This window comes from Macaca thibetana, chromosome 6 (genome assembly GCF_024542745.1).
Source record: "Macaca thibetana thibetana isolate TM-01 chromosome 6, ASM2454274v1, whole genome shotgun sequence".
Lineage (NCBI taxonomy): Eukaryota > Metazoa > Chordata > Mammalia > Primates > Cercopithecidae > Macaca > Macaca thibetana.
In genome coordinates this window covers 78,521,499-78,534,635 of record NC_065583.1, presented here as the reverse complement: position 1 = coordinate 78,534,635, position 13,137 = coordinate 78,521,499, and positions in this window count along the sequence as shown.

Genomic DNA, 13,137 nt, shown 5'->3' with positions numbered 1-13,137 from the left:
ATGTATAAATATGTAACAAACCTGCACGTTGTGCACATGTACCTAGAACTTAAAGTATAATAATAATAATAAAAAGGAGCTCCTTCCTTAAAAACAAAACCACAATTCTTACATCTGTGATAAAATATGGTACCCAGGTAACCCAATAAAAAATAAATAAATTGAAAGGTGAAGGATTCATTCAACAGACATCAATTAAGTTTATCTGCAAAATACAAAAATGAAAAAAGCACAGACCCCCTAAATGGTCTGTAATCTAGTAAGGTAGCTAAAATAAGCCTATAACTAATTAGATTTTAAGGCATAAGAAGAACACATGCAAAATGCTATCAAATTATTATTGAAGAGCATAAAGGCTTCATAAAAATGATAGTATTTGAGTAAGTCAAGGAGGGTTATCAGAAAATGCTTGTTATAGTAGGGGATTAACAACAGGGCTATATTCCTTAGCACTCAGGATAGTTTAGGGGAGCAGTAGTGGATGGGCTGGAAAGCCAGGCTGATAAAACTAGAAATGTTTCAAAACCATGAGAAGGAATTGGAATGTAACTGCATTTTACATACTTCATTTTATCATACATGTTAATATACTGAGAGCTGCTAGCAAAAGTTAAAAAGTGTTTTCTTTATTGAACAGAACAAAGAAAAGAACAAATTATACTTGAAATAAAATCTCAAGTTAGTCTGAATTCCTAGGAAATGGAGTATTGTTCTATATAAATACTGGATAAAAGCTCTTTATCAGACATATGATTTGCAAATACGTTTTCTTAGTATGTGGGCTACCTTTTCATTATCTCAGCCTTGTCTTTCAAAGGGAAATTTTTAATTTTGTATTTAATTTTAATCTCTCCCTCTCTTTCTTTGTGTGCTTGTGTGTGTTTGTCTCTCTCTCTTTCTCTGTATCTCCAGCCCATGGCTCTGTTTTCCTCAGTGTTGGCTTTATTATCTAGAATGTTATTTCTATGTGACATAAAAATGTCTCTAGCTGATGTCTGTAAAAATTTAAAGAGAGAGACACCCCATGCACCCCATATCTATATCAATCCCCGAAAGGATTCAGAAACACAAAAACACTAGTATTTTCTGTCTCAGAAATGACAACAGATATGCAACAACTTACCCATTAGTCCTTGCAGTTCACTGTTTCAAGACAGGAACATTTTTGTTGAAGCCTTTAATACAGTTTCCATCACGTGCATCATGTGGTCATTTCTGAGCTAATCCATAGCAAAGAATGGCCCATGGTTCCACCCATGGAGAAGTGCTAGCCACTTAAAATTTGGATAGGAAAAAAGAAAATGGTTGCTGAGTAGGCAACAAACAATCCACTACAGGGCGGCCACAGTTCATGTTTAGAAAATAACATTTGTTTATTGATGCATATCTGCTAAGCTCCCTGACCTCAAGTATCTCACAATCTAAAGGGAAAATAAAGCATAAATTCACTTCATTAAGTTCAGTGATGGATGTAAAGCCAGACATTTGGCAAAGTTCAGAGTGAGGAATCATATAAGGTATATGTTAAAGTTCAAGAAAACAGAAAAAAATTTAAACAAAAGTTGTAGGTAGAAGTTGGTAGTGGAGAACTTTCTTTGCATAGTTATTTAGTAGAAAATTAGGTTTTTAAATCACCCCACCACCTATCTAAAAATCAAATATCGTATAATTTTCTCATTATGTCATTGATGCTCTTCCAGTAAGAATTTAATTCCAGAGTAATAAGAATCCAATAAAGCTTTCAAAAAACAAAGATTCCAAGTGAGAAGTGAAAGTATGTCCTGAAAAAAAGACTGCATAGTATTGCATTGGTCTCAAAGTTACTGGGCTAAAAGCAGCCTGAATTCCATACCATAGTGCATAAAATATTTTAGTGTCACTTTCATATTCGTATAGGTAAATATTTAGACATTTTATGACGTTATTTTCTCAAAATGCCTAGAATATACTTTTCATTATTTAGATAGATTAGACTAGATATGTGGATTATAAATACATAAATAGATAATCAATTGACAATTGATTAATAAACAGACTGACAGTCATAGAAAGAAGGAGTGGAAGAGATGGTGAGGGAAGGAGAGATGAGGGAGATATCCACATACATAGATTTCTCATGAAGGGTTCTTCAGGGTAGTTATTACCATTGCAGTGAATGACTGACATCTGGTGGTAAACTTAGTAAAAAATTTGTGTGGATTTGTGCATTCAAAAATAGGTGTTATTTAGTGGATGATGGCTGTCTTCAAGTAGAATAATTTAAAATACTGAGAATCTTTCAGTTTTTATGTTTATATTATGGCAAGCATTCAAATATTTTAAAATATCTGGAACTCAGGTGTCACACAGATACTGACAGTATCTGTATCCTCTTCACCGAAAGAGTCATTATTAACACACCAAAAAGAAAATAATTTAAGTGTGCTGGGTTTGCATATTAAAAACAGGAGGAATATTTTTAAAACCCAGTGACTGTCAAAAAGGTTAAATGGTGATGTATTACTGTATAATATTCTGTCTAATTAGCTTCTTGGCTAAATTTATGTTGACTAAGTTGGTTGCATTGTCTCTTGATTAAATTAATAAACCAGTCATCTAGGCAACGAATATTCATTCACTGCCTACCCTGTGATGAGCTCTATGTAACGTATTGTACAGAATTATAAGTAAAACATGGTTCTTGTCCTTAAAAAAAAATTAGAGCCTTATTGAAAAGAAATGACTAGCAAATAAGAATGAATTAGAGAACCATTTATAACAGCATACACTATACAGTACAAAGAATAATTAATTTGAACAGAAAAATGAAAATTATGAAGATCGGAATTGTTAGGTGATACAGTTTGGATTTGTGTCCCCATCTAAATCTCATGTCAAATTATAATCCCCAATGCTGAAAGTGGGGCCTCATGGGAGGTGATTGGATCACGGGAGAGGTTCCTTCATGAATGGTTTAGCACCATCCCCTTGGTGCTGTTCTTGTGATAGAGTTCTTGTGAGATCTGCTTGTTAAAAAGTGTGCAGCACCTCGCCCCCCACCCACTCTCTCTCTTGCTCCTCCTCCCACCATGTAAGATTCCTGCTCCCCCTTTGCCTTCTGCCATGAGTAAAAGCTTCCTGAGGCCTCCCCAACAGCAGAAGCCACTATGCTTCCTGTACAGCCTGCAGAACTGTGAACCAAATAAATCTCTTTTCTTTCTAAATTGTCCAATCTTGGATATTTCTTTATGTCAATGCAAGCACACACCAATATATCAGGTAAGATTTACTGAGGTAGATAGGATTGGAACTGAGCTTCTAAAAACAAGAAAGATAGGAAGTGGAATGGTAAAAAAGATATGGTAGAAACTTCAGGTGATGGCGGTAAGTAAAGAACAGAGGCATAAATGAACACGAACATAGTAAACCCATGGAACAGTGCTCCGATAAAGGGAATAGATATTTTGAGAAATAGTGTTCCACTATTTGGCAGGCCCAGAGTAGAGTAAACTTTGTGATATCAGGTTTTGTTTGTGTTTGTTTGTTCATGTGATAAGAAATAGGGATAGTTACATGTTTTCTTCAAATGGGTAGTGACACAATAAAAATATTAAGGAAGTGAACTGGTAGTGGACAGAAGGCTCCATTGGAAAAGTGACTGAAAATAAACTGGAGTCAGGAAGACTACTGAATAAAATTTTAAGGTAAAGTAACCTTGGAGGCTGGCAGTGGGAACTGAATGGAAAGAATGGTGTCTTGGTCTGTTTAGCGTCGCTGTAACAGAATATCTGAGACTGCACAATTTATAAAGAAAAAAGGTTTATTTAGGTCATGGTTCTTCAGGCCGGAAAGTTCAAGGGGATGATCTTGGCTTCTGGTGAGGGCTTTTGAGCTGCATCATAACTAAAAAGAATGTTTAGTGACAAAATGTTACTTGGTCCTAGGGACCTACGTTTCGGTTGTTTGTTTTGTTAAAAGAAAACCTTCAGAAAAAGTAAATTTAATAGAATTTAACTGGGAAAAGGATGACTGGCAAATTGGGTACCTCTCAGAACCAGAATAGGTTCAGAGTGATTCCAGGGCTGCCACATTGTCTGAATGTTTGCCTTATTTGAACCTGGTTTGAACAGTTAGCTGCCTATGGATGACTAAAGTTCAGCTGCTGTGATTGGCTGGGACTTGGCTACTTTTTACAAGAGTAGGTTACAGTTGGTTTATACATCAAGTTAGGTTAGAGTTCATGATGCACAGAGAAACTTTCAGGGAAAATCTAAAATATGCATGAGCAGATTTTGGCCAAACTTAATTTAACAATTCCTCCCTTTTAGTAAATCTCTCAATTTTAAGAGATTGATCAAAACTTTAAGCATTGACATCACTCTTTGTCAACATTGTAGATGGACTTATTTGGTCTCAAATTCTACTGGGAAATAGCAGAACAGTAGGTTTTGTAAGGTGGGAACGATGAAACAGAACAATAGAAATACAAGTTGGTTGACATAAAGTTACTTCAGCTCACTTTTTTGTAAGGGTTGGAGCAGAGGGGACTTCCTTATTGTACTGGAATATCCCGTATTCAAGAGAAGAAAACTGATCTGTTTTGGGATCTATCTCTTTCCTTAAATTTTCAGTTTAATTATGTGGCACTTAGCACGAGTGACTTCATTTTGGTTTAGTCTGGTCTCTTGGGACTTAGTGCAGGAACTCAGTACAAAATAATGGCCTGCTATAATTTTGTTTAATAATTTGCCCCTTTTGGTCAATTTCTCACTAAGGTAAAAGGGTGACCAAAACTTAGGGCATCACTAATACTCTCAGTTACCATCATTTTGGGTTTTCAGTCTCAGCACATTATTAGTAGGTGATGGTGTCCTCGTGATCATAATTTTTTTGAGTTTTAATTGTTCCAGTCTGATAGACCATTGGATGACCTACATATGGTTACATGCAAATATTTAAAACTTTTAAGAGAATACAGCAGACCAGTGAGACTACTATTAAGACTATCAGAAGGATAGTATCAAGAGTTGGGAGTATGTTCCTTAGCCAGGGTCTCCATGAAGCAAACCAACTAAAGTCAAATAAATCAAAGAATGGGCCAGATGAAGAGTCTACTTGTTTTAACCAAGCAGCCTGTTTATTAATTCCCTGTGACTGAGTCTATAATATCTAATATATTCATCCATGTGTGCAAAAAGAAGTGTCAGCAACTGTACAGATTCCTTTATGTTTAGCCAGTAGGTAATTTAGAGCAATCCTATTATCTAGAACAACTTTAGCAAGATAAATTTTAAAAGTCTGTTGTGCAATTATAGTCTTCTCAGTAGAATCTGCTACAGAGTCTATATGTGGGATAAATTTTTAATCCTTGCCTCATTTATATTTACTCCGAACCATAGATTAAAGAAACTTAACAAAGTATGCCCATTCAGAAGGGTATAAGCCTTCTGGTGATATTCTCTTTAAATTAAGATGTAGGCTAACAAGAGCAGACCAATGTTTTGTTTCTGAATGATTATGAAGCAAGAAATGAACCACTAAAATTCCAAGCCCAGGCCAGGCATGGTGGCTCATGCCTGTAATCTCAGCACTTTGGGAGGCAAGGCAGGAGGATCACTTGAGTCAAGGAGTTTGAGATCAGCGTGGGCAACAAAGGGAGACACCATCTCTAGAAAAAATATTTAAAAATTCAGGCATAGTGGTGCGCAACTGTAGTCCCAGCTAACTGGAGGCTGATGCAAAAAGATTGCTTGAACCTGGGAGGTAAAGGCTGCGGTGAGATCATGCCCTGCACCCCAGCCTGGGTAGAACAAGACCACATCTCAAAAAATAAAAATAAAAAATAAAATTCCTAGCCCACTTTGTCCCTTTGTCTTCCATATATCAAGGCATGTGTTTGCCCATGTATAAGATTCACTGTAAAATGCACCACAAATAAAAGTATACCCCATGGGTGAACACAAAGCCCCTTTTCTGGTTTTATTTTCAGTGATACATTACCTGGAATGGTGAAGTTAGCTGTTTCTCAAAAGAGTCTGGGGTGGAGTTATTACAGGCTACAAAAGCATAAAAGTCCCTGGCACATAAGTCAATTTGCAGTAAACTCCATTTGAGCTTTTGGTGAAGTCTTTCTTGTGATATGCTCATTGGTTCTGGTTCTTGCATCTCATTATTGAGTTAAAACAGTAACTGAGAACAAGTGGGCTAGAAATCTTACCACTAGTACAATTTGAACAAGTTATGCTGAGATGTTGCCAAAGTTACCCAATGGGTTAACCAAAGGATCCCTTAGGTTATGTAAAGATCTGAGTTTGGCACGGCAAATTCAATACCCCATCAAGTTGCCCACAAAAGCTATTGACTTTGAAATTCTACTTACAGCATTATTCTGCCAAATGAAAGAGGTAGGCATAAGGAAAACAAAACAAAGCACAACAAAACAAAAAACAATTAATTAAAGTAAGAGTTTCATGATGACAGGGAAGTCTTGATCTATGATCTTGGAAAAGCTGTCCACATCTAGGATGCCATCTGCATCCTGGGAGAAACTTATCTTGTTATGTTTATGTTAAGGTCTCCAATGGGTATATAGTTTCAAGAGTCTGGAGGGGTCTGTTTGAGTTACGAAATGTGGACCCAAGATTTAAGGTTCCAAAGTTTTGCTGCAATGTGGGTCGCAAGGGCAGTCTTTCCCTGATGTCATTTCCAGAAGATATAGACTCTCTGGATTCTGGATTGAAAAGGGTTTGATTGTCTGCAGTCAGTGGATTATGAAAACTTCCTCTACCCATGAAAATACACTTGGATATAAAGCATTGAAGTCTTGAACATTTAGTCATGTCAGAGTTCAGGAGCAGGACACACATGATGTGCTATGTTTAGGGTCATAGACATTCCAGTCACTATTCCATAAAAAGTCAGCCTAATTTTAATACATTTTCCGCTGGAAATGGATCTGATCATCACTAATTTGCAATACCTTGACCAAGGCAATCCAGTAGATTCATTTAGCTTTGCCAAATGCTATTGTATTTGTAATATATTTAAATGTTTTACATCTTGCCTGAAGTGAGTGGCTGTATCACAGGAAACTTCTCCAAGAATGCCCCATAAAGAAAACAAATTTTCTCATAATGTTTTAGCTACTGTTGTAACATCAGCCTTCCTGAAGAGGAAAGCTTCTATACAACCAGAAAATGAGCACTGAAAATAGCAATTGAACGACATCCTCCTATAAATGTTCAAATGGCTCATTGGGTAGCAGAAATGTACCTGAAGTTTGACTGTCTTCGCAGGACTGTGGGTTTGAGAAACCAAACATTGGTCATAAATCATTTTAGAAATTTTAGGACAGTCACGACACCAATATTTTTTTCATAATTTCGGGCCATTTTATCTCTTCTATGAAGAGTCATAGAGTGCAGAGCTTTTAATAATGGAAGCTTTAAAGAGCTAGCAAGGACCAGATGTTCATACAGGCTATCCATGAGGCTACATTTAACATTGGACTTACATCCTCTTAAGTACAAATTTTATTTCTCCAATTCAGGTGTATAGCACTGTTTATTAAATGAGTTATTATAGGTAATCTGACTTGGATCATGGAATTCATTCAACTGGCATATCTTAACAAATTCAGTTCTGGATGACTTAGCATGAAAATCTACCAAATAATTTTCTTGGTATTCAATTAATTATTGTCCTTCTTGGGTTAACAGTTTTATAAGCTAGTCTCTTCACTAGAGTTCTGGGAATTCTTACCCATTTCAATAGCATGGACTGGGTAAGAATTCCCAGAAACCTGTACTTGTCAATGTCCTTTCCATTCTTTCCATTAACCTCCTTGAAGATACAACACATTAGGATTTTTTTTTTTTTTTTTTGAGACGGAGTCTGGCTCTGTCACCCAGGCTGGAGTGCAGTGGCGCGATCTCGGCTCACTGCAAGCTCCGCCTCCCGGGTTTACGCCATTCTCCTGTCTCAGCCTCCCGAGTAGCTGGGACTACAGGCGCCTGCCACCTCGCCCGGCTAGTTTTTTGTATTTTTTAGTAGAGACGGGGTTTCACCGTGTTAGCCAGGATGGTCTCGATCTCCTGACCTCGTGATCCGCCCGTCTCGGCCTCCCAAAGTGCTGGGATTACAGGCTTGAGCCACCGCGCCCGGCCCACATTAGGATTATACTTGCTTACAAAGAGGTTTCAGAAAAAGCATCAGCATTAAGCATGTAACTGTGGTCAATAAAGGCTTAAAATGATCATGGTTAAAGACACAGTCTGTGGTTAAAGAAAATTCGACTATTTTTGTGACCTACAGTAATTTAACATAATAACCGTAATTATGACTGATAGCACATACAAAGACATATCAGAATTTCAGAAATTTAATATAATACTGGAACACATTAATAACATATTTAGACAAATATAACCCAAAAGATTAGGTATCATTTTTTATCTGACAATGCTTCTCATATAATTTAACGTATCAAATAAGCCTGTTTATTTTCTCTTTCATATGCTTCAAGGGCCCTCTGGAACATCCCAAAGTCAGTTTTAAGTCAAAAATAATTAATTTTAATTTTGAAATTTGATTTTAGAAAGCCTATCAAATATGTCAAAAGTTCAAAACACTTGATCAAAATAGGATTACAAGTCACTGTAAAATAATAGTTATTCATCTTGCCAAGATGATAATTAAAAGATTTTAAAAATGAAAAACCATTATTCTTTGAGATAGGAGACTCCACTTTCCAAATAATCAAAAAACCTAATAAAGACAGCATGAGACACAAAAAATCTGTTCCTTTCTCCTCTCTGCCCTATATTATTATTATTATTACTATTTTTTTTACTCGAAGGGTAAACAAAAAATGTTACTCTTTCTTATTAATAATACACACAAATATTGTTTAAAAGAGGAAACCAAATTTTAGTTTTGTATTAGTGTACTCTTGATATTAAGGCTAATTAATCCATTTAATCTTAGTTTAACCACACAAGATTTTCTTTTACTCTTTTTCTTTCTTTTTTAAGAAAGTATTTATATACACTCAATTTTGTGTATATCATTTCTTTCTTTGTTCCTCCATTTTGAAACAATCTTTAAATAACCTCTAAACTAGATAAAATCACTTTTTTTAACAAAAATTACATTTTCATGTCTTCCTTATTACCATTATCCACCAAAAAATATGGTGTTTTTTGTACACTTTGCATACAGAATTGTTTCACTTATTATTACTAGGTTTAATTACATATATTAATTAAAATTTTAGCTCTTAGTAACTTCAATTTCCAGTGAAAAACCTAGGTTGTAAGCAGTTTTGAATTGTCTTATTTCATTTTAGTAGTTATGGATGAAAATCATTTTATAGCTTTTAGAAATCTATTTCCTCAATTTTTTATATTTATTAACAGATCCAAATATATTTAGCTTCTTTGTATTATACAAAAACAAGATGTTGAAGTGCATAAACTTAAACTTATGATTAATAATAAATGTTTCTGTATTTTAATTTAGAAATGACTCAGATTTATTATGAGGACTTAACTTTAAGGTTTTAAACTGCTGAAAAAGATTTTTGAAACTATGACAAATGTATTTACACATTTTTGTGCTGGTTATGTTCCCCTAGTTTACTCATTCTTAACAATTATGCTTGAATGTCTCATTAAACAAAGCTAGACATTGAAAGAGTTCAGAAAATATCACTTGAAAATATATTGCTTTAGTATATTATTGTTACCAATATGTAATCAGTGAGGCTTTATGAATTCTTCTTATCTGTCTAAAGACAGATTTTCTGTTTTTTTGTTTTGTTTTGTTTTTTTTGTTTTTGGAGACGGAGTCTCACTCTGTCACCCAGGCTGGAGTGCAGTGGCACAATCTCAGCTCACTGCAACCTCTGTCTCCAGGGTTCAAGCAATTCTCCTGCCTCAGCCTCCCGAGTAGCTGGGACTACAGGCACCCGCTACCACACCTTGGTAATTTTTGTATTTTTCATAGAGATGGGGTTTCACCATGCTCTCCAGGGTGGTCTTGAACTCCTGAGCTCAGGCAATCCACCTGGCTTGGCCTCCCAAAGTGCTAGGATTACAGGCATGAGCCTCCGTGCCCAGCCTAAAGAAAGGAACTCAAGAACATTTTCCTAAAGACGTTATCCACAGGAACTCAGTTGTTAATCATCTTCTCCCTTGGGAATTCCAGCAACCAGGAAAGATCAACTTTTATTGCTGGAGAGGAGACGTCATCACACCCAGATGAACTTTGTCACAAACAATCACCCATCCTTTTTTTAAGGCCCCATTCACCTTTCCCCCAAACAACTTTCTACTTGTGGCCTAAATTTGCCCGAAGCAAAGGAGGGTGTAAGGCAAAGGACCAGTAAAGACACTGGAAAAGCACCTTAAACAGAGTAAAGCTTTATTATATAAATTTAAACCAATGCCTTTTCCATTGTGAGAGTTTCTAGTGACTCAGTCTCTCTTCCCAGTGAAAGAAGGAGATACTCTTACAAATGGAGATTTCCTTTATTGATGTAAATTTATTTTATAGGAGGGTTTCAAAATAGCCAGCTAACTGACACAAAGTTATTTTGGAAATCGAATTAGTTTAATAGGTGGTCTTACTGAGTTCAAGGTAGAAGATTTTTTCCTTCATTTCAACTTTGGTGAATCTGGCAATTATATGTCTTGGAGTTGCTCTTCTCGAGGAGTATCTTTGTGGCGTTCTCTGTATTTCCTGGATTTGAATGTTGGCCTGCCCTACTAGGTTGGGGAAGTTCTCCTGGATGATATCCTGAAGAGTGTTTTCCAACTTGGTTCCATTTTCCCCCTCACTTTCAGGCACCCCAATCAGACGTAGATTTGGTCTTTTTACATAATCCCATACTTCTTGCAGGCTTTGTTCATTTCTTTTTCTTCTTTTTTCTTTTGGTTTCTCTTCTCGCTTCATTTCATTCATTTGATCCTCAATCGCTGATACTATTTCTTCCAGTTGATCGAGTCGGTTACTGAAGCTTGTGCATTTGTCACGTATTTCTCGTGTCATGGTTTTCATCTCTTTCATTTCGTTTATGACCTTCTCTGCATTAATTACTCTAGCCATCAATTCTTCCACTTTTTTTTCAAGATTTTTAGTTTCTTTGCGCTGGGTACGTAATTCCTCCTTTAGCTCTGAGAAGTTTGATGGACTGAAGCCTTCTTCTCTCATCTCGTCAAAGTCATTCACCATCAAGCTTTGATCTGTTGCTGGCGATGAGCTGCGCTCCTTTGCCGGGGGAGATGCACTCTTATTTTTTGAATTTCCAGCTTTTCTGCCCTGCTTTTTCCCCATCTTTGTGGTTTTATCTGCCTCTGGTCTTTGATGATGATGATGATGTACTGATGGGGTTTTGGTGTAGGTGTCCTTCCTGTTTGATAGTTTTCCTTCTAACAGTCAGGACCCTCAGCTGTAGGTCTGTTGGAGATTGCTTGAGGTCCACTCCAGACCTTGTTTGCCTGGGTGTCAGCAGCAGAGGCTGCAGAAGATAGAATATTGCTGAACAGCGAGTGTACCTGTCTGATTCTTGCTTTGGAGGCTTCCTCTCAGGGGTGTCCTCCACCCTGTGAGGTGTGGGGTCAGACTGCCCCTAGTGGGGGATGTCTCCCAGTTAGGCTACTCAGGGGTCAGGGACCCACTTGAGCAGGCAGTCTGTCCCTTCTCAGATCTCAACCTCCGTGTTGGGAGATCCACTGCACTCTTCAAAGCTGTCAGACAGAGTCGTTTGCGTCTGCAGAGGTTTCTGCTGCTTTTGTTGTTTACTGCGCCCTGTCCCCAGAGGTGGAGTCTACAGAGACAGGCAGGTTTCCTTGAGCTGCTGTGAGCTCCACCCAGTTCGAGCTTCCCAGCGGCTTTGTTTACCTACTTAAGTCTCAGCAATGGCGGGCGCCCCTCCCCCAGCCTCGCTGCTGCCTTGCTGCAAGATCGCAGACTGCTGTGCTAGCAATGAGGGAGGCTCCGTGGGCGTGGGACCCTCCTGGCCAGGTGTGGGATATAATCTCCTGGTGTGCCTGTTTGCTTAAAGCGCAGTATTGGGGTGGGAGTTACCCGATTTTCCAGGTGTTGTGTGTCTCAGTTCCCCTGGCTAGGAAAAGGGATTCCCTTTCCCCTTGCGCTTCCCAGGTGAGGCGATGCCTCGCCCTGCTTCAGCTCTCGCTGGTCGGGCTGCAGCAGCTGAGCAGCACCGATTGTCTGGCACTCCCTAGTGAGATGAATCCAGTACCTCAGTTGAAAATGCAGAAATCACTGGTCTTCTGTGTCGCTCGCGCTGGGAGTTGGAGACTGAAGCTGTTCCTATTCTGCCATCTTGCTCCGCCCCCCTAAAATTACATACTTCTTAAATCTTGTTATAAATGTTTGGTAAAATCATCCGACATTATTTCTTCTTAAACCTCTTTGGTAAGTGAAATTTTTCTAAAGTTCATCTATTTTATTAAGGTTTCATGAAGGTTTATTAGAATAAAGTTGTATTATCCTCTATCTTATAAGTATCTGCATTATGTGTGGTTATAACACCTTTTGCACCACAATACTGCTTATTTATAAATTCTCTAGGATTTTCCCTTATTTTTATTTTTATTAGTTTTGCGAGTTTTGTGTCAATTCATTTGTTTCTTTAAAAACCAACTTTTGGCTCTAGTTCACCTCATCATTGTATGTTTCTTTTCTTTTTCTTTTTTGAGACGGAGTATCACTTTGTCATCTATGCTGGAGTGCAGTGGCATGATCTTGGCTCCTCTGCCAAGTGGCAACCTCTGCCTCCCAGGCGTGCCATCACGCCCAGCTAATTTTTTGTATTTTTAGTAGAGATGGGACTTTGCCATGTTGGCCAGGCTGGTCTTGAACTCCTCATCTCAGGTGATCTGCATGTTTCGGCCTCCCAAAGTGCTGGGATTACAGGTGTGAGCCACCGTGCCTGGCCTGTATGTTTATTTTCTTAGTCTATTAATTTCTATTATCTTTATGATTTCAAATCTTCTTTCTTTTGACTTATTCACTTGTTCTTTTTGTACCACATTAAATTGGATGCTTTGCTCATTACTATTGACCTTTATTTTTAACCAATATAAGCACAAAATACATAAATTTTTCTCTGAGCAGTTTTAGTTGCATCCCACA